Source organism: Corvus cornix, chromosome 1 (assembly GCF_000738735.6).
Source record: "Corvus cornix cornix isolate S_Up_H32 chromosome 1, ASM73873v5, whole genome shotgun sequence".
Classification (NCBI taxonomy): domain Eukaryota; kingdom Metazoa; phylum Chordata; class Aves; order Passeriformes; family Corvidae; genus Corvus; species Corvus cornix.
The window spans coordinates 59,362,557-59,388,233 of NC_046332.1; the positions used below are offsets into that span (position 1 = coordinate 59,362,557).

At 35.0% G+C, this 25,677-nt stretch overlaps 1 long non-coding RNA gene across 2 annotated transcripts in view; it reads left to right on the forward strand.

Moving 5' to 3' along the window:
• Positions 1-17,590: 17,590 nt before the first annotated feature.
• Positions 17,591-25,677, forward strand: part of LOC104693138 — a 45,013-nt gene continuing 36,926 nt past the window's right edge. For both annotated transcript variants that reach the window (XR_005604066.1, XR_005604067.1), the window contains exons 1-3: positions 17,591-17,768; positions 20,885-20,931; positions 22,334-22,513. This is a non-coding gene — a long non-coding RNA (uncharacterized LOC104693138). The remainder of the gene's footprint in view (positions 17,769-20,884; positions 20,932-22,333; positions 22,514-25,677) is intronic.

The window sequence follows — 25,677 nt, forward strand, 5'->3', positions numbered from 1 at the left end:
CCGAGACAGGGATGGGGTCCGCGATAAGGCGTGCGCTCCTGAGGGGGCCGGGCGCATCCAGCACAGGCACCTCCGCTGGCACGGCTGCAGTCACATGCTCCTGGGATGGCGGCCGCGTGGTCTCGGCCGCGGGATAAGTATGATCTGCTTTAGGAATAATGGGACCATACAAATGCTCCTCAAGAGCTTCACTGATTATAAGGGATGCACGGAAAGCTTCTATCGCTAGTCCATGTTCTGTTTGATCCCTTACCTTATCCCCGATCTCGTGCCAGAAACACCCCTGACAAGATCCAGGAGGTTCGATATCAAAAAGTAAGTCTCGAGAAATATAGGAGAACCTTTTGAAAAGCCAGATAAAAAAATGTTCTAGATCTCCCGGTTACTTCTAGATACATTTTTTTCGGTAGCTCGGAGAGCCCCATTTCCCATGATTCTTCCATAGTCCAGAGAGAATATCCAAACCAAGATGAGAAGAGAGAGGTCTAGAGTGGTATTCTGTGTATGAATATCGTGGTACACTATAGAAAAATGTTTAGTAATTATTAATATTTTCCACAACAAGAAAAAGCCCAACAAATATAAAATACAGGTCCATGCTGGTTTGAATGTTTGCTCCTAGTATTTCAATTCTAGCATAGATTCTATTAAACCTGTTCTTTACTCTTGAAATACTCTCAAGAATACACACCCTCTGTTATTTTTCTAGGGCTTTTATGGCACATGTTCTTTTGTATTGCTTTGATTATTTGCTGTAGGTTGAACAGAAAATTAGTTTTGGATGTATGTAATTGTTTTTACTGAGATTGTTTAACTGGCTTATCTTTTTGGGGTTTTTTTATAACATTGCAGATAGAATAAATATATAGTATGTTTATTGTCAGATTTACATATGTTCCTTTGTTTTGTTTTAGTTGTTTGGTTGGGGTTTTTACCATGATAATTTTTTTTTTTTTTTTGAGTATACTAAAGAAATAGAGGATAAAGTCTTGTGTTGTATAGATTGGAATATTTTCCATTTTACATCCTTGGTACAGGTAGAAATTTCTAAACCAATAAATCTGGGAAATACTGACTTCTACTACAACATTCCCCCAATTTTCTTTTCCTTTTTCTCAGAATTTGAGAAATTAAAGGCGTGATCCCACTGAAATTAATACCATATATTTCATTTATGTTACACCCTTGTATACGCACAAGGGTGCATATTTTTCTGTAATAATCCATTAATAAGCGTAATTTCACAACAAAATATTTTACATGGACATTGTGTTTTAAAAACAGATTTTAATGCTCTTTGAAAAAAAAAAAGACCATAGAAAGAAAATTAAAAAAACAAGTCTTTCAACTTTTTCATTCAGGAAAGTGCTTGCAAGACTGAGATCTCTGCCAAAGAACTTCTAGGATCCTCTAAAAGCTGTTTTAAGAAAATACATTTACCTGCTATGATTTCAAGAGTTCCAAGTACCATTCCAATATTCAAAATATCTATGTGTTTTTTTTATTAACTTCTTGAGAACATTTTGCCTTACAAGATTGTTTCAATATGTTTTTTTAACTGAAAAACAATCTTTTTAAATTCAAATAGTTGGGCTTACTTCTACAATAGTATTTTTTCAGTGCTTAGAGTGACATTTTCCCAAGACCAATATATTTTTTGGAAAGTTTGTTAAATCTGTTTGTTAAAGGTGTTAAAACATGAGAGGTATCATGGTTTTCCTTCTCCTTTAGTACGCTTTTCCTTTCTAAGATATTCACAGTATATATATTTTTCTTCTAAAGGATTGCTTTTATTATGATTTAAAAGGAAAGGTCTCTCCCTAGCCATTCACCATGTTTTAAGACCATTTTGACAGAGTGCATAAAACACTACAACAGGTCAAAGATTTCCACGATACAGCCCCTCTTCCTTGCTCAGGTGGTTAATAAAGCCTATTTGCATGGTAAATATACAGCTAAAATTAGGTTGCACTGTGAACTGAATTGATGACACTTCTGCATGCTGATCTGCACCCTGTGATTTCTGTTCTTATTTGACTCCAGTCACTTTATCTTTTATATTTTTATAAAACATATTTATGAGGAAGGAGTTTATCCCTTCGTGGTAACTGGCTTTACACGCTATTTTCTCCATTTGCTGTTGTAGGAATCTATTAGCTGTTCCACCACTTATGTGGTATTGTCTGCTTGAAAATTTTTCCATTCTTTTCTATCTTTTGTCAAGAATATGAAACAATACAGGATACCAATGTTAAAAAAAAAAAAAAAAAAAAGATACTTTTATGTCCAATTGCTATTCTCCAGATCCCAGGAAAAGTCATTTAACTTTCTGTGTTTATTGTGGTGATGACCCAGGAGCTTGGTGAGCCTGGCAGACTTGGCAGGCATTCTTGACAGCTTGTCAAGCCTGCGGCTACTGCATGTTGTCTTTTCTCTCAATTATTAATAATTAATTAGAATCCATGGTTTTTTAATGATGGACTGATTTAAATGGACTGGTTTTTGGGGGCTTCTGTTTTTTTAAAACATTCATTTTTTGAAAGCAAGAGAGACAGGTAAGAAGAATGATGTACAAGCCTTCAAACAAGTCAAGAAAAATCACTGGAGGAATAAAGGCTACACTACACATACATTTATTTGTGTATATAAGGATGCATTTGCACACAGTGCATTTAGTCCCTACTGGCCAAACACAAGTGACTAAACAACTTTTTGCAAGCCCAGAAAATCAAACACTGCCTGAAGCACCTCATTTATGGATTTACCATGCACACAAAGCACAAATCCCAAAGCTGTATTTTTTTTTGTCTTAATCAGTTGATATGCTCTGTGGAAATGTAGGAAAATTATGGCCCTAATTTTCAAAGACACTACAAGGAGCCACAGAACAGACAAGGGAGAAGAAAAGGATTCCACAGTTAATTGATGTGAATCCAGTTTTCTCCTGTTATACTTAATTTCCATGTATATTATATATTATATAATATACATTACCTATATTACACATTTTACACTATTTCCCGTATACTGCATATTGTATTTTGTATACTATATATTATCTCTATTTCTACTTTGTATAATTCCCCCCATCTCACCTTTTGTTTTCTTGCAGAGGCCCAAGGTCAGTGAAGGGTCCTGAAGGTGCTGAATGAGAGGAAGAAGTCCACAATTGCCCTCTGAAGTGCAATCTCCAGCCTTAAACTGGACATCCGTGTTCCACACCCAGTGCCTAAGGAACATGTTTCTGAACAAAAGGCAAGTCCAAATATTCCCAACAGGGTTGGAGTCCCTTCCTTTGTTGATATTAGATGCTTTGTTACCAAAACCTGTCTCCCTATACTCAGGACTTAGAAACTGATCCTACGCAGGGGTATCTGCATAAGACACAATGCCAGCTTGGTTTCCAGGAACAGTTCATCCACAGAGAAACAGAGGTTCTTCCGGGGTGTTGTTGTTCTCTTGTATGTAGGTGATAAAATACCAACAAAGAAGTGATTTCACACTGTGCATGACAGCTCTATACTCAGCTGCAGCCCTTGTTATACGAAGCTTCCCTGAGAGAAATTCTATTTAGTCTAGTAAATGCAATGTGTTTTTACTATTCTTGGGAAAAAATAAAAATCATCAGGATTCTTCCATGCATTTATTAACTTTTAGACACCAGTACTTTTTTTGTAACCATTTAACATTTGTGAAAGTTCTGTTTAACTGGTATTAATAAATAGCACTATATATACACATCATCTTCCACGCCTTCAGACTTGACAGTAGTATCAGCAATATCCACCTGGGTGGATAATAAAGGGTGACCCAAAACCTAAAAAAGGCATTTCCACCTACTTACAGTCTGTAACTTGAGAATAACTGTATTAAACATAAGGGAATTATCTAACAGAACAGTTCAACATGGGAGTAGAAGTATCGTCTTAGGTTACTTTTGGTTCTTCTCTTATTAGTGCTAGGTGAAAAATATCAGGAGATTATGATGGTGTGAAAGTTGTGCTCTCTTAGTTCTTTGGAGAGTCATCCTATTAGAAAGAAAATGTATCAACACAAAAGTATTATTTATATTTTCTGATTAACTGAATTAATTTGCTGAATCTGCATTCCATTTGAGGACAAACACTCAGTTGATGGATTGAGATTTCTGGGGCAAATTAATTACTGGTAGGACCAGTCTAACTTGTTTGCCATTTCATGTGGAAAGAAATCTCAAGATCTATCTGAACTCCAGTGTTGTTCCCCTTATAAGAATTAAAGGTTTCAGTTTCCAGTGTCTTCCTACAGTCACTATTTGGTGAAATGATGGTACAACAGCAAAGATCAGAGATACCATTTTCTGACAAAAAGATGGGAATAGGTCTTGACAGTTTGACTGCCTTATTTCTGTCTAAAGCCAGTAGCAACTGTGCCAATGTTGTTCTGGACAGTTGCTTTTATCAAACTGTTTACAAAACTTCCAGTGATGTGGATCAGACACTGACTCTAGATGATCTATTTGACTGCTTCACTATTCTTACTGCTAGAATAGATTTCTGTTTATGAGTGTGCAACCTAAATCTGCCTTTCATATAATTCCTTAAGTTGGTGTCACAGTGGTGCAAAGAAATAGATCAAAACCTCTCAGAGAAAATGCTTTCTGTAATCTTTAGCCAATATTATCTAGAACTTCTTGAAAAATTGTGAGATATGATTTTTAAAATTGTAATGCCTGCATTTGTACATATGCTGGAAGCTGTAATACATGGATTATGTAACTGTTGACATGATGACCTTTTACAGGTCCTGTGTATTATACTGTATGCATATATACATTTCAATGCAAAATAATAATAAAATATACACAGTTTTTATAGCCCAGGGTGTAAATGGCAGATTAATTAATTGAATAGTAATCCAGAAGGAAATGTATTCTAGTGGAGGCAGCGGAACACTCCCTTTCCAATTGATCATATTTAGTTAAGAGGATTGGCAGTAGTTTGTAATTCACTCAGGTGCTGCTTTGGGCAGGGTCTGTGTTACTTAATCTAATAGCTCTTTTTCAGCTTTGATGTTGATAAAGGCCCCTGAAACTCATCTTCCTTAATTGTATTATAATAGAAAGAGTGCCCTAGGGACAATAACAAGGAACAAACCCCAAAAGACTGAATTCATTTGCTACAATTGGAATGTGTTAGGCTATGTGATGAAAGCTCATCTGTACACCCACTAAGAGAGACATTATCAGGTGGAGACTTAAAAAATACCCTTCCATGTTACTCCCAGGTCTGTCACAGGAGCCATCAGCCTATCAAAAACCCCACAATTCTACATAGGATTCAGGGGTTCAATGGCAGATGTGGGAAATCCAAATTAAGACTGAGAGGAACAGATAGTATGTCTGGGCTTTTCCCAGGGCTACCTCAGGAGAGCCTCAAACACAGTGTCCAGAGATGAAATCCATCAAGATGTGGGAACAGAGCACCTTTTGAACTGAGGGGAGTTACTGCTGAGAAGTATGGGACACTTTCTGGGATACAAGGGAAGAGCATTTTGGGATGGCACAGGACTTCTTATGGGAGGTTTAGAGGAGAAAACAAAGGCAGAAAAGGGGTGGATCTAGTTAAACTGAGGAGAAATGAGCATTGGAAAGTAGAGGGGTGAGGGAACGGAAATGGTTTGGTATTTTGTCATATGCAAATATTTTGCAGGTCAGTAAACTTGTCTGCAAGGGATCAGTGCAATCTGCCCTATTTTCTCATTTAACTCCATTTCTAAATCATTTCCTGGATGAGGGACTCTCTGATGCACTTGTGTGTATGAGTTCTGAGTGCCAGCAGCTGAAGTAGGACCTCAGGTCACATGGTCACATGGATGCAGTAACTGGAGCAAGTATGGATGAGTGCTAGGATAGTGGGTTGAATCTGGCCACCAGCTGAACTTCCACCCTATCATCTCTCACTCGCCTCTCCCACAAGATGCGGAGAAAATGAAAGGAAGGCGAAAAGACTTGTGAACTGAGATAATGAAAATTTAACAAGGAAAGCAAAAGATGTATGTGGGAACAAAACTAGAGGAATTCATTCACTGATTCCCATATGCAGGCATGTGTCCAGCCAGTTCCTGGAAAGCAGGGCCTCAGAATTCCTAATTCCCCCAGAACTAGGAAGTGAAATGTACTCTCTTCTTCTTTCTTTGTGCTCTTTTATGCTGAACATGGTTTCATATGGTACAGAGTATCTGTCTGGTCAGTTCGGGCCAATAGTCCTAGTATGTCCCTGTTAACATTTAACATTTTTGGTGTCTCTCCAACCAGTAGAAATCTACTTCTGTTCTTAAATATAGGTCTGGTTGTTCAGAGTTAATATAGGTAAAGTGGGAATAGACTTCTCATAGAGGACACTAGACCTAAACGTCCTCAGACTTATAATTTGTAGAAAAGCAAGAACGGAGAACATCTGATTCCTCATTTGGCTTTTTCACCTCTCCTCTTCTGAATATATGACTCCTGACTTCAGTAGGGGAAGCAAAGAAGAGAGTTCTGCTCCACCATTCTGAAACCTGAGGGGTTCCCATACTCTTGACCTTGCTAAAACAAAATTTCACTTGTTGACATAGTGTGTCTGTAGTTAATGTACAAATGAGATAAAACAAAAGTCTCATTAAAAAGGTGACAGGGCCTGTCTTTAAAACAAAGCAAAACCAAAAAAAAAGAAAACAAAACAAGAAAGACATGAGGCTTTGGTGACAAGAGTGAACCAGCACTTGGAAGGTCAGTCAGTGTGTCTGTAGCCACAAACTAGCAGGTGCAATATTAATGAAAGGCAGAAGAGGACCCAGAGCTCCGTGTGCCATGCCATTAATTCTCTGTATTGTCTGGATATTGATCATAAATAAATAATTTTTCCATTCTGCTGTTGATTAAAATGTTAGAAAAATACAAAGTTACAGGAGCAGAATCTAAAACCATACCATAGCTATGAAAAATCCATAAAAGGGGTCAAAACATTTTTCCTCCTGCTTAGTCCTTCTTAGATTAATACAACCTTCTTGTCACATGGATTTTCAAAAGGATAACATGTCTGAAAGATGGTATTTTAAGTTTCCATCTGCAAGTGACAAATCATTTTTCTTGAGCATTTGTATTATATTGTATATACATTTGTTTTCACTTTCTGCGGTGTAAGAGCAAACATGTACAGCAAAGTTTATATAAATCATATATAAGCTTACTTATATAAAAATTTAAAGGTGGCAAAAATCAGTTTCTTCCTCAGTATTGAGTCTCTGGACCAGATTTAGTGTGCACTTTATTTCCTTTTCCAACTAACAAAAATTAGAAAGGTAAAGAAGATTTTTTTGTTCTACTGAAGCACTTTTTAGTTTTTCTCTCTCAAGATTTATAATATCTTCTCTACAATGTAAGTTCCTACAGCCTTTATTACAATGGAGAAAAATGGTAGATTGCTCCTCTTAAAGTCTGTTCAGTGTCTTTACATGAAACTGTAGAACATTATACTGAGACCAGCTGGCTCTTATGTGAGGTGATAACATCCAGCTGAGAGGTGGCAATAAGTAGCTGGTAGGCAGTGACATCTTAAAACGACAGCCCTTTCTGAAATAACACCAGAATAGTGGCTCACACTGCTGTCTTTCAGCATGATTTATTACCTTTCATTTAGAGATGCACCTTCATGGTTAAAAAAGTTTTGGATGAAAAATAACTTGTGCCTGTGCACTTGGCATGTCGCACTTTCAGTGTAGTTTTTCACAACGTAAAAATTAGCTATTGCAAAAACTATATTTGAAATTCCTGAGTAACTGTTCCTTCATACTGAGAATATTTCTAATTTGTTACGGAAAAAAACTATCCCTAATACAGCAATTAAATACATGAACTTAACTAAAATAAGCAAAGGAAGAAATTTGTAAAGAAATTAATACAAAATCATTCTTATTTTGAAATAAAATATTGATAAGGAAATTAAATGGGGAAAAAAGGTTCTTTGGATAAGTATTAGTTATGTAGAGAGCCTGTGACCACAGTATCTGAGTGCTCATTTAATAAGAAAACAATAAAAAAGAAAATAATATGAATTCACACCGTATTTAATATACAAACTGAAGTGCATTCATTTTGAGATGGTATGGGGAACTCAGATCTTTTCCCAGTCAAAAAAGAAAGGCATTTTTGTGGTTTTTTGACTGAGGAAAAAGAAAACAAGCAAACAAGATCCCTCTAAATCTTTCTCAAATAGAGTAAAAGGTTGATAGTTTTCTGGAAAAAAAACCACCAATTTGAAGCTTTTTGGGGGCAGGAGGGGTTGTGTTTGTTTTTCTGAAACTTTTCAAAAAAATGATATATCATCAAAACCATGAAAAATTAAAGGATGCTGTAGAATGGAATACTAGAATTTATTTCCTTTAATAAAAATTGTTTTCTCTGTATCCAGTAGTGTTAGAAAAGGGGAAAGAGATGTTGCATTGCAACGCCTCCTTGATCTCACTTTTCTGTTCGTCTCTGTATACATGCTAACATTGCATCTACATCTCACCTCTCTAAGACTTTGAGCACTTGCCTCTGATTTTGGTACTCCTCAGCTGCTTCAGACCAAAAGGCCAAAGCTGTGGCTGGAGTTTGAGGTGATGAACAGTTGCTGTGGTCTAAGCCACAAGTTGCTTTGTCATATGAGGTAGCAGAGTGTGTTTCTGGTGCATGGTTACCCATTTTCTCTTTTGCCAAATGGGGTAGCTGGGATTTGAGATCCACCTAGCAGCAATCAATGAATTGCAAAACAGTGAGTGCAGCTTGCTGGGTGAGAGATAAAAGGAGCTTGGTTGTGAGCAGAGGAAAGAAAGGGAACAGTTACAAGCAGCCTTCAAGGAAATTGAGCTTTAAGAACACGAAAACACTAAATGAACCGCATAATTACCTGGGGAAAGAGGAAGCAAAAATCACAGAATAAATGGATGCAACAAAAAAGGAACATTTTAAGTTTGTTTATTTATTTATGTACATGTGGTTTTTTTAGCATCTGTGAAAGGTCTCAGTAGGACATGGAAAGAGATAGGATAAGCTGAGATTCAGCTGAAATATTAACTGGAATTTAGAGAAAACACTAAGAGAAATGTAAGATATCATTGATTGTTCCTATGTTCCTTTATGGCTTTATTAGATTTTTAATTTGTATATTTTACAGTAGGAGATATGACAATTTTTTTAATGTCTTTCAGGGAAAGAGGAGTTTTTCTCCAGTAAGTGCTGACATCTCAGTTTATATATATGACAATGCTGCACAAAACAAAACAAACCAACCAACCAAAAAAAAAATTAAATCTAATAACGCACCTTTAACAGAAATCTTTAAAATCAAAGTAGACTTGAGACAATCACGACTGACAAATTTACATGAAAGTCACCAAATTTCCGTTCATTTACAGCATTTCTCCCCTACTACATCCATTTTAAACTTAAAACACATAACATTTGTTATGAACACATTCTTCTTATTCCATAATCTATTTTTGATAAGAAGAGTTTTTTAAGCTTCATAATACTTCAATCAGAAAATTAATTAATTAGGCTTTTGTAATGTATATCATCCTTAATTCAAAGCTTTATTTCTTGAATAGCACACTGAATTTACTCTAAAAGATATTATTTATATGTCTTGAAAATACTCTACCTTACAGAATAATTTTAATATGAATTTAGTAAAAACTTCACCATTGTGTTGGGGGTTTTTGCACTTGAAGCAGCAATGTAAATTATGAAGTAAAAGACCTTAACAACAGTGAAATCAAATTGGTAAACCTGTGGGTCTTTTTCTCCGGAAAAGTTCATACTACGTCTCTATGATTGTCATTCACACAGTCCTTTGAGCAAATCTATAAAGCAGGGGGCAGAAATTCTGCTATGACAAAATATATGTTCTACAAAAATTGCAATTAATTCTATGTCATGGTTGATCAAATGCATTAATTAACATAACCAACCCCCCAATCAAGGGAAAACTCACATCAGCATAGAAGACATAAGGCAAAATTCCTCTTTCTAATTTTTCTGAATCATATTGAGATTATTCAGTACTAAATACAGTGTTTAAAAATCCAAACTATACAGAAGCATATTATCTTTGCTAATAAGGAAAATAAGAAATTTAGATTGTGTAAATAGGAAAACGGAAGCCTTTTTGAGAATGATTTTCAAATTATCTCAGAAATCTGCCCACATTAAGTCATGCTCAGATCTGGCCATTTCTCTATAAACAAGATTTCTACAGGGAATGAAAAAGAGAAAAGAAAGCTTAGAGCATTATTATACTCATGTGACTGCCTGAATGGTATTCACATCTCATGAACAAGCATGAACATTTTCAGTCATAGAATTTGCCTAAGTGTCATTGTAGTTAGTGGTGATTTAATTTGTGTAACAAATTAGTTCTGAAGACTTGATTGTGTCCTCTCAACATAGGCATGCAGTGCTGTTTCAGGGTGACCTGTGACATCCTATCCAGTGTCCAGCTGATGCATTGGGACTTAAGCCTTCTTAAGCCTTCTGTATATTTTATGTCAACTCTGACAGCTATTATGATAGATCAAATCTGTGACAGCCTAGGGTAGTCAAATACCACTAGACAATTCATTTTATCTGGAGGTACCTATTGACTTGATCCAAATATCACTCTAAGATTTCAGGTTTCAAGGGAAATCCTAAAAATTGGGACCATATTGACAGATAATATGGCAACATGCCTCCTATGCATATGTCTCTTACAGATATGCCACCTCTCTGAGCTGGGGGAAGGGAGTGGGCATACACCTTTTAAGTATGTTACTTAAAATTATAGATAAACATTTAAAAAAATGCTGCTTAAAAAAGAAGTCCACCTATTATGTTTTCACTGATTTACCATTCTGAAAACACTTGTAGCAGATTTACAAATTTCATACGGATGTACAAAGCTTGTACTTTATTCTCCTGTGCTTCCTCAGCCCATACTGACATTCACAACAGAATAACAGCCTATTAAAAAAACCAAAGACTAGTAGAAGTCAGCAACTAAATTCTTATTTCTCAGTATTTTTGCAATAAGTAACATGTTCAGCTTACTCCCTAGTACCTATTGGGAAAGCAATCCAATGGTTGAAATACTCTTTTTTCCTCAGCTGGAAAAATTGCAACATATATTTTATAGATCCCTTTGGAAAACAGGATTCTAGCTGATATCTAGAAAAGATACCCCAATAATTAAATTATTAAATGATCCACCATTAAGTGTGCTCAGCTAATGATGACAGCGAGGATGTAATTTTAAGTGCTGCTGAGTGGGAAATACTACAAGACACTTGCCTACAAGTAAGGCCTGGGAGGCAAATCGTACTTGGGCAGATGAGCAATATAAGGAGAAAAATGTTAAAATATCTCTAAAGGGCAAGGCAAACTCACACTCTGCTGTTAGAAATATTCCTTATGCCACGTTTGCAAACAGCTATCAAATTACTAGGAACTGGGAAAACCTTTGAAATAACATAAAAGGGACAGGTGAGTTCCATCTAAAGAAAATAAAATTCAAATATAAAATAAAGTTTATGACCAAGTTTTAAACTTAAGACTGAGGAAAATCCAACAGGTGTACAAAGGTGAGGTAATAAAATCTCTGCAGTATTACAAACCCTGACAGAAGTCAATAACATTGAGGAAGGTAATAGCAATATGAGCAATCTCTATGAATAAGACTCTATTGAAACAAAGCACATAAAAAATTTGATAACCAGAACAGCACCAAATATATGAGTGATTCTATGTGAATGACAGAAAAGTAAAGAATTTGGTAGCCAAGATCAAAGTCCCAACTTTAAATAAGAGAATTGTGATACTAGGGGTGGAAGAATATGATGGAAGCCAGGTAACCAGAGCAGCACTGTACCTTGGATGTTAGCAGATGATTTACATTAGGAATGGCAGAAGCTGTATGTGTGGAAAAGTGGCACTGTATGTTAAAAGAAAGATTAGATTAAAATACAGAAATACACAGAGCAAAATAAACACTGACAAGGAACATAAAATTTATTTGTAGAAAAATCCTGCACCCAAGTAGTATAACCGTAAGGCTGTACTATCAACATATTGGAACACTTAGATATGAAATACTGGGGAAAAATATTCTTGCCGGTGTAATTAATGATTATTATAGCTATTAAATTTCCTTAATGAAGTCAAATAACATATGCCTTTTTGTTATCAGATTACTTTCTCTACATAGAATTCCAGGAAGCTTTCTGGAAAGATTCTCCAAAAACTCACTATGGTGTTTCATAGCAACAAAAGGAAGTTGCACAGATGGATTAATTACTACATAAAAAAAAGGGCAAGAGAGGACTAGTTGTATCACCTAGTCTCCTGGATTCAAGTTTAGGAGAATAAACAAATTTCAGAGACATTTTCTCAAAGACTTCTGCTGGTCAATGTATTCAGTTGACGAATAGTTAGGTGATAAAGCTTACAGATAATGTGTGATTACTGAGAGAGTTGCAGAAGGATCTTGCACTTCTAAGTGTCTGCTAAATATAATGGCAGACAAAATTTGATGCTGAGGTGAGAAAAGTACACATGAAGAACACCAGAAATTTCATGTCTACAATTATTTGCAGTTATTTCATATAACTTTATTAAAAAAAAAACAAACCCACAAAAAAACCCAAAACAACAAACCCTCAACCCAAAACATAGCCTGAAGCTGAGCAATGATTAAAAATACAATTAGAATCATTAGGAAAGGAACAAAACAGAAGTCATAATTACCTCACTGCATAAATCTAAGTGGATTCACATTTTGGCTTCCAGTTTCAATAAAGACTTTCCTGCCTCAAAAAAAAGGATATAGAAGAACAAAAATAGTTCAGGGAGAAAACACAAGATGTTCATATTTATGGAAAAGCTTACATGTGAAGAAGGGTTGAATAAACTAGGATTCTCCAATAAGGAAAAAAAGAAGACAGATGGTATTATTACATGTATCTGTTAAAAAATTAAAGCCCTAGAGACTAAAGAGGTGTTTTAAAAGACAAAAAAGTCTTTGAACTTTTAAGTTAAAATAACCCACCCACACAATGAGAAAAAGAAAAGTTTTGATTTATTTTCTTTTTAAGAAAGGGACTTTATATTCACTTTTCATGCCTTCAGGACACCGGTAGACTTTTTAACCTCTTTCCCTGTCTAGAATTTTGTCAGTCTGTACTCCAGATCAGCTCCAATATGGTGCTGCTGTCACCTTAGGTCAGACTGCTGGGAAAAGAGCTGCATGAGAAGCATTAATTGCATTCCCCCATCCTTCATTTCAGAATAGGATTTAAGTTCACAGCCTTGCCCTTGCCTGATCTATATTGCAAGTGTACCTATGCTTGGCTGCGTGTCTTGCTAACACTGACCTGCTAACTTGACTGGCTGCCTTGATTATTGCCCTGCTTTGACCAAGTTTGGGCTTGCTCGTCAGCCTGGGCTTGTTGAAACTGGTTATTGCTGACTTTTCTGAGCAACCTGTTCAGGATCGCTGGGATAAGCCCTTTCATGGGGCCACCATCTCTGCTTGCTTTGCTGTCCCCCTCAGCTCTTCTCCCACACAGAGAAAAATGATGTCATTGGATACCGTGGAGGGCAGAAAAAGACCTATGCCTAGTTCCTCTGCTTATGATAGAGGATTAACTTTTATACTACTTTGTATAAACATTGGAATGCTTTCTGTAGAGGGTTAGGTCAAACCATTCTAATGGCCAGGGTCTACAAACCCTTGCCTAATAGGTAAATACTCTTTATTTATGTTTTCTGTTGGTATATTTGTTTCTGGTAAAAGGTGATTAGTTGATCTATCTATCTATCTACATATATATATATATATATATATACACGTAAGTACAAATACAATACCAATTGCAGTATTTCTTGATGCTATTTAGTGAAGTTCTAAAACTTTAATGCTTTTTGCCATATGGTTTCACCCAGACTCTTCTATGTTCTAATGCAGTTTAATAAAACAGATCCTTTTTCTGACCAGGAAGATAACCATAAACTATTTTTAAATAGGTCTTCAGGAACAAAGAACTAGTAAAAAAAGAGGAGAAAAAACCCAACAGATAAAAGCACTATAAGTGATCATTTTGTTGGGGAAAAATAGTTGGGGTTTTTTGAGCAAAACTGTGAACTTTGGGGACAAAAGCAAAAAAGTTAGCGAATAACACACATACACTTTGGTAACTGTAATCATAAGTTTGTTAACAGGGAATTCATATACTGTGATATTCAATGTCTTATACAGATTTGAACTCAATTCTATTGGATTTTATCTGAAATCCTTAAATTATACATTATAGGACATTCTGGAGAAAATTTCTGTCTTTCAACAAGTAGAAGTTTACACATGAAAACCTTTTTTTCTGAAATTATTGCAATGCCAAAATTATTTTTAAATGTTTCAATTTTTGTAATTCAATCTTTTCCAATACAAGCAAACCAGCACTGCTCAAATGAGTTTTTTTGACTAGTTGTAGGGTGTTATAAAAAAAATAAATAATATTGACCCTTAAAGTATAAATAAATAAATACAGAAATTTGAGATCAAGCAATAAACATTATAATCATACAGAATAACCACAGAGTTCTGCACTCGCCATTAAAAATATTTCCCAACATATGATTTTTAATGACAGCAATAGTTAAAGAGCAAGCTTACATCTCTTCTAAATTTAGTTTTTTGAAAAACATAAATGACAGCAAATCCTTTATTATTATTCTGTATCTAGCAGTAGTCCTTGTATTTTAAAAAAAGCCTGTTCCTTAATTTTTAAAGAAATATCTGTCCAGAAGTCTGGACTAACATAGTACAATAACAATATCTCTGTGGAAAGCATGGCTTAGTAATCCTTCACAAAAGATGAAAGTTTCTCATGTAAAGTGTTTCCATGGGAGAAAGTTGTTGAGTTGTTTAAAAAAAGTCTACCTACATGTTTTAAGTTAAAATGACTGTTTCACATTACTGTTGATAGACTAACACAGTGGTTAATATTGAGAACTGTCTGCATACATGGCCTTCATTAACACCATATAATTATACTGAGATTTCTTGAGCTTGACTTGTCAGATAAGATCTTATCTAGATGAATGGTTTTTCTTGCTTTGAATGCTTGAATGAATCTGAGAGTCATTTGGCTCTTGGCAGCCTACATTATGACATGTTATCAGCCAAATAGTGCAAAGAAAAAATGTATTATTTCAAAGAAGAAATACATGATAGAAATATTTTAAAGTGTAACAATAGCTGTGTTGGCTCTAAGGAGAGAAAAAAAAAAAATTACAAAGCGGAGACAAGTCCAGTGAAGAAGAACATCTTTCTTCAGAAACTTGCAACAAGGTTACCTATCAGTGAACACAGCTGTCAACTATCAATCCCCTGCTGAAACATTATTTGGAAAAATAAAGTTAAAGCAATTCATGAAATGTTTCATTGTCCTCATCCCCATAAATTAATGCAACCACTTTTGCTGTTATTGTCATTGTCTTCTGGGTGTTTCTTGACACTTTCCTTCAAGGGTAGTCAGATGACAAATTGCATATTGAGATAAAATGCTGGATTTTTTTTTTTTTTTCCTATTTCCCTTTAATTTCATCCTCATTATGTGGCTGTGTCATTCACTTGGTTACCTGATTTTGGGCAGTCTTAGCACAGCATAGAAATGCAGTTGTTGTTTCTTAAGAAAACTCGAAAACTTACAGAAGTTTGGCCAGTGTTTATAGAATAATTATATTTAAATTTAGTTCATCAGTAGTGGGATAAGTTGCTGCCCTAATGTATAAAGACACATAACAGAAATTTGAAGGATTCATGTGGTGATTTGCTGTAGGCACCTTTTAAAAATACTACCTTGTCCACTCTTTATATTGTCCTGAATATAAACCACATAAAGCATAGTATTTGTTAGGTTTTTTTAGTAAGTGTACTTATCTCAGGGAATCATGGACTCAGAATAGATGGGGTTGGGAAGGGACCTCCAGAGATCATCTAGTCCAGCCCCCCTACTGAAGCAGGTTCACCCAGAGTAAGTTGCACAGGATTGCAACCAGGTGGGTTTTGAGCATTTCTAGAGAAGACTACTTATTATACATGCAGTCACATCTCTCCACGTTTTTATACCAATGTAACTTACGATTTTTCTCTGCTTGACATTAATACGGATTAAAATATAATGTTAATTAAAACCACAATAATTTCTCCTAAATAGCTCTATCTGGGCACTTTGATTATCTCTAAAACAAGAAAATATCATGATTCATAACTTTTCTTTGTCTGTGAGTACAGACTATTTGGTCTCTGAATCTAAATTTTAAAGAACATGCATACTACAGTGAACAGTCAGATTTCTTACAGGATTGTGATCCACTTTGAACTACTGGGATCTTGTATATGGTTGTGATCCCTAATTTTGGAATCTGTGGGCTAGACAAAATCAGAGTAGACTCTTTTGAGAAAAAAAAAAAACAACTACACCACGCAAACCACACAAAACTGAAAAAAACCCTAAAACCACAAAAAAACCCCCCAAACAACAAAACCACAACAACTATATGCATTTCCATAACGAATTGATGGGGAGCAATTCTGTGCTGCCAGACACTGTTTCTTTAGATACCAGGATCACAGCAAGCTAAAATAAATAGTTCTACCATCTGATATTGGTGCTTGTTTTAAATCTTTAGAAACAGTTAAAGCAGACAATTTTAAAGTATGGACAATCTCAATTTTCCCATTTATTCTATGTACAAAGAATGTAATGAAATATCTTTCTCTATGTCCTCTCTCACTATTCATTGAATGTCATCTTTTTAGGACGTGGACTAAGTTATATCCTGTCTTACCGAGGAGTCTAGCTCAAAAAGAGAAAAAAACATCTTTTGAGAATTCATTGCTACAACAATGTAAATTATGCAAATATTTTATGGCATTAAAGCCTCAAATAATAAAAAGATATATTTTCAGTGCTAGCTTGCTGTAATATGTGTCCAATAAAGACTTGCCCATATAAAACTCTTATCTCCAAACTTATTACTGCAGTTAAAATAATCACAAATGCAATTTGATAATCTGTCATTGTACAGTTATTTTGAAATTGAAAATAACATAAATGCTTCCTATCATTATTATTTAGCCCCTAGGTTAATTGCTTATGAATGATAGACTAAGCCTCTAGACTTTATCCTCTTGAGAAGATACTAATGCCCTTTTGTCCTTTAATTTAATGCTGTGTTTCTTTTGGTTTTAAAGAAACAAATACTACAACAAAAAAAAATCTATTAATTTGTGTGCCCCTTAAAATTGTGTTAATGCTCACAACCGTGGAAATCCTCAATCCTATGGAAAGTTAGATTAATTATCAAAGAAAAACAGTGAAGATATTCATTGGACCTTCTCTCTCTCTTTCCATACCCACAAAAAGTAATGTCTGCCCACTATAATTGTTTTTCTATCTCTCTTTTCATTTCTTCAGACCTTTCAACCTAGATCAAATAACTAGACTTAAGTATTTTCCTCATTTTTCAGGCATTTTCCAGAGTGACTTTAAAATATTGTTGAAAAATTTTTCTGTCGTTATAAAGTGTGCTTACACTACAGCAAGTGATCTAGATTATGCACCAAACTGTTGGAGGAGGTGACAGATATTTTTGAATCTTAAACTGAATATTGTAGCAATGCAGTGTGAGACTCCTAACAGAATCATGGACCTATAGTAAAGCCACTGTAAGCAATTACCATTTTCCATTATGCGTGATAAATACTATTTTTATACTCTTATCAATATTGCTTTCAAGTCATTGCTGTCTCTTGTTTTCACTGATTGCTGTGTTAGCAGACTGGTGACGGGCTGTGAATGACTGCAGTCAGCATTGGCAACCAGCAAAGATCTTTGTAGAGGGATAATATCCAATGTGGGGATAAACTAGAATAAAATGCTGGAAACAGGACCTTGCACCAGCAAATAGATTGTTTTCCTACACTATAATCCACTCGGGGCATTTTATCAGATTATTTCTGTATTATACCTAGATTAGCTAAATCTGGATAGCTAGGTTTTTGAAGATTTGGACAACTTCCAGACATTAAATGCAAATTTCCCTAATTTCTCAATATGATAAAAAGTCTATTCAGTTTGGGAATCTACTCTCTAAACACACTTTTTGATGCATGGTTAAGACAGTTTTATGATTCAGTAACACTGAAACAGGTAAATTAATAGGACCTTTAGAGATTTGTTAATCAAACTTTGAATTGTGGATAGTTTATAGTTCTTAGCAATACTTGACATTTAAAGTATATAACACTTTACAAACATTGAATAATTACAGTCTCAGCTTCTTCAGGTGCTAGGAAAATCATTTTAGCATTAATGTGCAGACAAGGTAACTGAGGCAAAGGCAGCTTTGCAGTTTTGGAATATCCTGCTCATTGCAAAGAGATAATATCACTATCCACACCACATTGATCTGGGAATTTACAAAAAATGCTGAGGAAGCACTGGGCAAGGTGATACTATGCTACTATTTTTCACAGTATGCAGTGTAATGGTGTAATATCTGTTACTGAGAAGTCTGTATATTAGTTGTAAGAATAAATTGCCCAACAATAATTTCCTCTACCAGTGAAGACGTACAGGCTCAAAGGGAAATCCCATTCATCTGCTTTGGATGGGAAGGTAAAGAGGGATTTTGGAGTATACATTGTAAAACTAGAAAGTCAATATTAAACAAACAGGCGAAAATAAGATCAGTAGGAATTTTATATAAATGGTAAAGAACTAATAGCTCTGGTAGTCTATGTCATTGCTAAGCAAGTTTTATTGGTTCTTTTTGTTATTTGTGGTTTTTTAAGAGTCTTTGGAAAAGAGAAAATAATGTGTACATATTATTGGCTAAAGCCAACATTTAGAGAACTATTACAGTAAAGCTCTTTGTACATATTAATAACTCCACTGATATTGACTAGATCACTCATGTAAGCAATGGTAATCTAAGTATGTAAATTTTCAGGACTAGTGTATGGGTTTAAGACATCCTGAAGTTTATAAGAAAAATATTCTGTTGGTTACATCAGGTTTTTTTTTTGGTTTGGTTTGGTTTTTTTTTTTTTTAATTTTTATTTTCTTAGTGTTCCATTATCTTGCTTTAGATGCAAATTATTGTACTGGAAGGAAATTTCCAAGAATTAATTATGGAATTACAAAAAACATGATTTTAATATCATTCATTTTTACAATGAACTTATCCTGAAAAACTCACTCTGATTGAGCTGATAAGATAAAATAATAAAACTGTGAAGTCATCTAAAGAAACATTATTCACATTATGAAAATTAACTTCAGTTATAATTCAGAATCAAATATAAAATTTGCTTTCTATTGAACTGCATCTATTTTAACAGCTACTGAATAGAACTTCAGATTTTATTTTGTAATTTCTAATACATTTTGAGATTTTTCTATATATGCTAGTTACTTCTTGAACAGCCAGCTGCATTCAAAATGAGAGACAATGATATACTCTCTGAGGTTGCAAAAAGCCCACCTGTTTAGGACGTCCTATCCTTTAGGATAATTCATACTCCACTTTCTTGAAGACCTATTTCACAAGAGGTTTCCCATAACTAAACAGCATTTAATCTCTCAAGATAAAATTAAATTCTTGATAAACTTAATCAGATAAAACCAATAAATTTTCCTGCTAGGACAGACAGAGATGTATGTTTTTTTCCGGTAGAAATTACCTAAAAAACCCCAACCCTCATCACTTTTACATAGTGTTGAAAATTTTGCTTTGATTGTTCTTACATCCATTGGCTTATTTGAGTGAACTATTCATAGTAAACAATTTACAGAGTGAATTTCAGTTTGATTTTTCACTCATTTATTCAGGTTTTGGTTTTTTTCCCTTATTCTGGAAATACTTGGCAAACTACCTTTTATTACATTGCTGCATAGTTTATTTAAAAACAATCTGATAGGTCAATTTCATAGAATCATCATAAATGTTAGAAAAACCTCCAAGAACAGTAATTCCAACCTTTGACCAACCACCACGTCAACAAAAACATAGCACTGAGTACCACATCCAGTCATTTCTTGAATGCTTCCAGGAATGGTGACTCCACCACCCCCATGGGCCTTCCATTTGAATACCTGACCACCCTTTCAGGGGAGAAATTATTCTTGATATCCAACCTGAGATTGCCCTGGTGCAGCTTGAGGATGTTTTCTCTTGTCCTGGTGATGGTTGCCTGTCAGAAGAAGTCAACAGTCACCTGGCTACAACCTCTTTTCGGGTAGCTGTAGAAAGTGAGAAGATCTCCCCTGAGCCACCTCTTCACCAGGCAAAACAACTCCAGCTCCCTCAGCTACTCCTTACAGGACATTTTAGACCTTTCTTTGGACACACTCCAGCACCTCAATGTCTGTCTTGTAGTGAAGTTTCCAGCAGACACACGGCAATTTAAGGTCTCTCATAAGAAAAAGAGCAAGTGATCATGAAATATCAGCCAGCTGCTTATGAAGTACTTCATCCACTTTCTGTGAAAGTATTGTAGTTGGCCTGTTTTCTTTGGATATGCCTTAATTTTTATCTCATAATTAAATATTCATGCCTCACAGTGTGTGATATCAGTATGATACTGATTCTGATTTTGGAGATGAAATTGAAAAATGTTAGAACAAGATGAGAGAACAAAGGAGTTTGCAAAACAACTCTGTGAATAAATAGAGAAAAAGAAAAGTTTTACAACATTGTTCTTGACATTCAAAGAACATCTCTAGATACATTAAAAAATTCTTGACACGCTTCTTGAATATTGTTTGTTTTATTTTGCAGCATGCACAGCCTGCAGTTACTGTATGATGACAACATAATTCAGGTTGGTAAGTAAATATTAAAGACATACATTGATCAAATGAACATGGAATCTTGAATTATCTCAGCAAAATAAGAGAAGGATAAATAATTAGCTCAGTTGGTTCAAGCAGGGTGCTAATAATGCCAAGGTCATGGGTTCAACCTTATGGGCCATTCACTTAAGAGCTGGACTTGATGATCCTTATGGGTCCCTTCCAACTCAGACTATTCTGTGATTCTGTGAATTAATGCAATTCAGAATTAAATACTGATGCTTGATTCATACTTCTTGAGAAATAGCATGTCTCTAATGCTGACCAGAAATTGCCTAATAATATAGATACCCATTTGTTTGATAATGAAAAATCAACTGTAACAGACATATTTTCAGTACTGAAAAAGATCGTCTGGGTTGTCTAAAATTTATGTCTGATTAAAAAAGCCCAACTACATAAATTATGTAAATTATATTAAATAGCTAATAAAGTAAAATGACAATAACATATTCTGTGGCATGATCCAAAATGAAATGGGGTCCTTTTATTTTTATTTTGTGCTTGGCCATCTTTACTCAATAGCTCTCATTAGTTTCCGTCTTCTTTGTGCGAAAGGGAAGAGGACAGAAAAACAGTGAAACAGTATATTAGTTAGGGAAAGTCAGGGAAACAGTATATTCTTTCTGGTCATTTAAAGGGTTAAGAAAATTATGGTAAAATGTTACTTATTTGTAACTCTGAAAAAAAAAAAAAAGAACATGAAGAAACAGAAAGAATACTTCATCTTATATTTTTGAGGCAGAGTCCAGGGTAATACAAATGACTTGCTGAGCATCTGTTTGGGGTGAACAAAACAGCATAAACATATTGACAGAGGAAAAGCTCAGAAGACGTATTTTGACGGTACAGTACAAACTCCTGAACTGAGTTCAAGGCTGCAATACTTGTTTTTATTTTCATCCTTCCTTTTGCATAGGCAATTTTCAGAGATTTTTGCTATTTTACACAGTTTTATGTTAAGACCATTTCCTTATGGATGAAAATGAACTGAAAGAAAAACATACAAATGCATGAAAATTGTGCTTTGGTGGGTTCAGTTTTACTTATCCTTTTCTTTCCACTCTTTATTCTGTTCAGTCCTCCTTTGTTCACCATATGTAAGAGCAAATATTACAGCCTAACTCTTCTAGGTTACATAGGTGCTACTCATCAAAATTTTCTAAAAACCCTAATATTTGCTTTATTGCTCTATCAAGTGGAAAACAAATTTCTAGATCCCAGAAAAGAATTACTAAAAACCAGTTTCTTTATTCAACCAGTCCATTTATTATTTTCTGCAGAAAATTTCAGGTAATAATTTCCTACAATGTAACACCTGTAAAAATATTTTTTTGTCATTTAATACAATGATATTTATCTGATTGTTTTACAGCTGACTGGATGTTGGGATATACTTAAAGAACAGGACCCCACATAGCTCCATAGTGCTCTGGAGATATACTCCATAACTCCCACATCTGCTCATAATTCAAAACCAGAATTACAACCTAAATCCAGAAACTTCTGATTTTATTTAATGAATGAGTGAGAAAACCTGATGTCCTGGTTTCAGGTAGGGTAGAGTAATTTCTTCTCAGTAGCTGTTACAGTGCTATATTTTGGATTCAGAATGAAAACGGTGTTGATAACATGCTGATGTTTTGGCTGTTTGTTGTCACGTTTGTCCTAAGTCAAGGACTTTTTTCTTTGTCTCATGCTCTGCCAGCGAGGAGGGACACAAAAGAAACTGGGAGGGAGCACAGCTGGGACAGGTGACCCAAACTGACCAAAGGGATTTCTACACCTAAGAATGTCCTGCCCAGTATATAAACTGGGGGCAGTTACCCAGAAGGGAAGAAGGTCTGGGTTCAGGAAGCAGGGTTTGACATCCGTCAATGTCTGCTGAGAAAGTTTATTGTACATCTGTCCTTTTTCCATTATTATTATTATTACTATTAATCATCATCATTACTATATTTTACTTTCTTTTCAATTATTAACCTGTTCTTGTCTCAACCTGCAACTTTTACTTTGATTTTTCTCCCCATTTCACCGGTGAGAAAAGCGGTTTGTGGGAGCAGCTGAGCGGTGCTTAATTTCCAGCTGGGTTTAAACCACAACACATGGTTCAGCTATCACTATATCTAACTCTAAAATGTCACTCACTTAAAAATGTCCCTGCTTCTTATAAGTTTACAAATGCTTTATGAATGTGTCTAGCTCCTACAAGGCTGAATGACTGGCTTAGGGATGGCCAGTATAATCTTTCATATTTATCAAGTTCTTCAAAACAGGAGGGAGGTATTGAACAATTACCATGGTTACAAGTTCAAATATTACCACCCAAAACAAGAATTCAAGCTAAAAATTTAATTATTCCTGAATTATTAATAATTACATGCAGCTTGCAGGCTAATAATAATAACAACAACAACATCAAAATCTAAGTTCTTATTTTAAATGTCTTGAAATCCCACATGCCCCATGAGGAAGGCAGAAGAATCAAATTCTCAATTAGAAAAGGCTTAAAAATAGATTGAAAGTTGACATTAAGTTGAAAATGTCATGAGTTATCATCCATTCCCCTGCTCTACTTCTTGAAACACAAAAATTAAATCAAGCAATCCCCCCACTCCTCCAACACCACAAAAAATAAAAGCCACCTCAAAGCCCAAAATATACTGCTACTAGTCTCTTTAATTATCTTCTAGCAATATAAAAACATCCTGAGTTTCATAAAACAACAAACAGTATAAAAGTTAAAAAGGCATTTTCATATTAACATTTGCAGGAAATAAATTACTCTGATCTTATACTGATATTTACATGAAGCATAATTAATACTTCTAGAGAACTAGTAAAGAGTCTTATGGAAACTTGCTTCGTAACTCTATTAATGTATTTAATTGGGTGCTTCATTGTTAAAATGAAGAAGCATTAATTAGACATGAGAGATCTGAAACCGGACAAAAGATGTGTTTGGATTCCCAGAATAGTTTATGAGACTTCTAGAGTCAGAAAAGTGAAGTAGAGCTTACTAGAGTATGCAGAAAATTAAGAATTACCAGATGGTTTTACACAAAAGCTAGGACACCATTTCTCAGCAGCATAGAGAGATGCAGGCAATGAGACACATAGAATTCAGACTTGGCCAAATAAACTGTATTTTAAAAATTTTATTTGACTAATTATATCAGATACCTGTGTCAATTAAACTCTGATTGTTTGGGTTTTTTTAAATTGCTATTATAACTGTTAAAAGATGGAAATCCTGAGAGGTTTGGATTTTACAGAGCATTGAGACACTGGAATGAAATAGCTATGGAATTTGTAACCCAGAGTTATGGAATCAGTCCACTGTGAAAAAGATGTGAAAGACTGGAACTAAGGTAGTCAACAGATTATGTTAAGAAGACAGCAAGAATTAAGTTCTGCTCTAGAGGAAATTTTTCTCTCCCCTATCATGAGCACTCAGGTAACCTGAGCATTTCATTATTCTAGGACTAGCTGGAGGTTCTTCCTTCTTATATGCAGTAGACAAGTGATTAAAGCACTCAGTGATGATGGGTACATGCAAATTAAGTATTTAATAGGATAAAGAGATGGATGGTAACTATCTTCAGTGGCTGTTCATGAGCACAGTTGCACATAGTATGTGACAATTTTCTGTCAAAGCCACAGGTTTTTAAACAAACCTGAACATTTTTCAAAGGTTTAGCACAGATCAATCCATATTAAATCACAAACTATTTGGTGAGCTAGGTGGCCCCTTTAGAAAGAGCAGAGGCAGAGAAAGATCCCAGCTCACAAAGATGAATGAAAGGGATTGGAAGTGGACAGCCTCCTTCACAAATAAGTAGGTGCTTGGTAGAATTCCTTTAAAAGCAGCTCTGAAGTTTCAGACACGGTAAAATGGAAACCGATAACATTTTTGGACCATCGACATGTTATTTTTTTAGAATATATTATTAATTTGGTGCTTTAATCAGAATATATAATGAACACCTAGAAATCATAGTTGCTATTTTTTTCAGAATGATTTGTTTTGATGGCATATTCTGCCAAGAGTAACCTTTCCTTCACACCAATAAAACCAGTCAATATTTCCCTTAAATTGTGTGTTTGAGCTCCATGAGAGCTTGCTCAGTAAGCAGTTTAGAATTATCTTTCTGAATAGTCTGCTGTTAGTCTCCATTATGTCAAGTTTGAGGGTATTACAAAAAGAGAGAAAGATAGATAAGAGAAACAGATATATTTCATTCGTTTTGAATCTTCTTATGTTGTTTACATATTCTGATAGTGCAGAATGACTCCTGCAGTATGTGCAGGAATCAGCTGTGGATACATCTAGCAGCAAATGCTCCTGGTCATCAGTTTCCATATCAATCCCACAGCATCGTGAAGACATTAACTGGAAGAAATTTGAGGGGGGATGTTTTGCCAGAAATCTGAAAGCATTAGTGTTTTTATACTTTTGCGTCAGGAATTACCTTTGTGGGCAGCACTTCACTGCTACAGCAATCAGTTCCAAAGGATACAACTACTTTTCTGCTCCAAGTTAACAAATAAACAGTAAAGCATGAGACAGCTTTGGCTTTATCCAGGGACGTATGAATTAGTATTGATATAGGACATATTTTCTACCCTTGAAGAATAGAGAAACTGAAGAATAGATTCTGATTATTGGCTTCACTTTGATATTTAGCTCTGCTTTTGGATCTACAGAGATACACACTA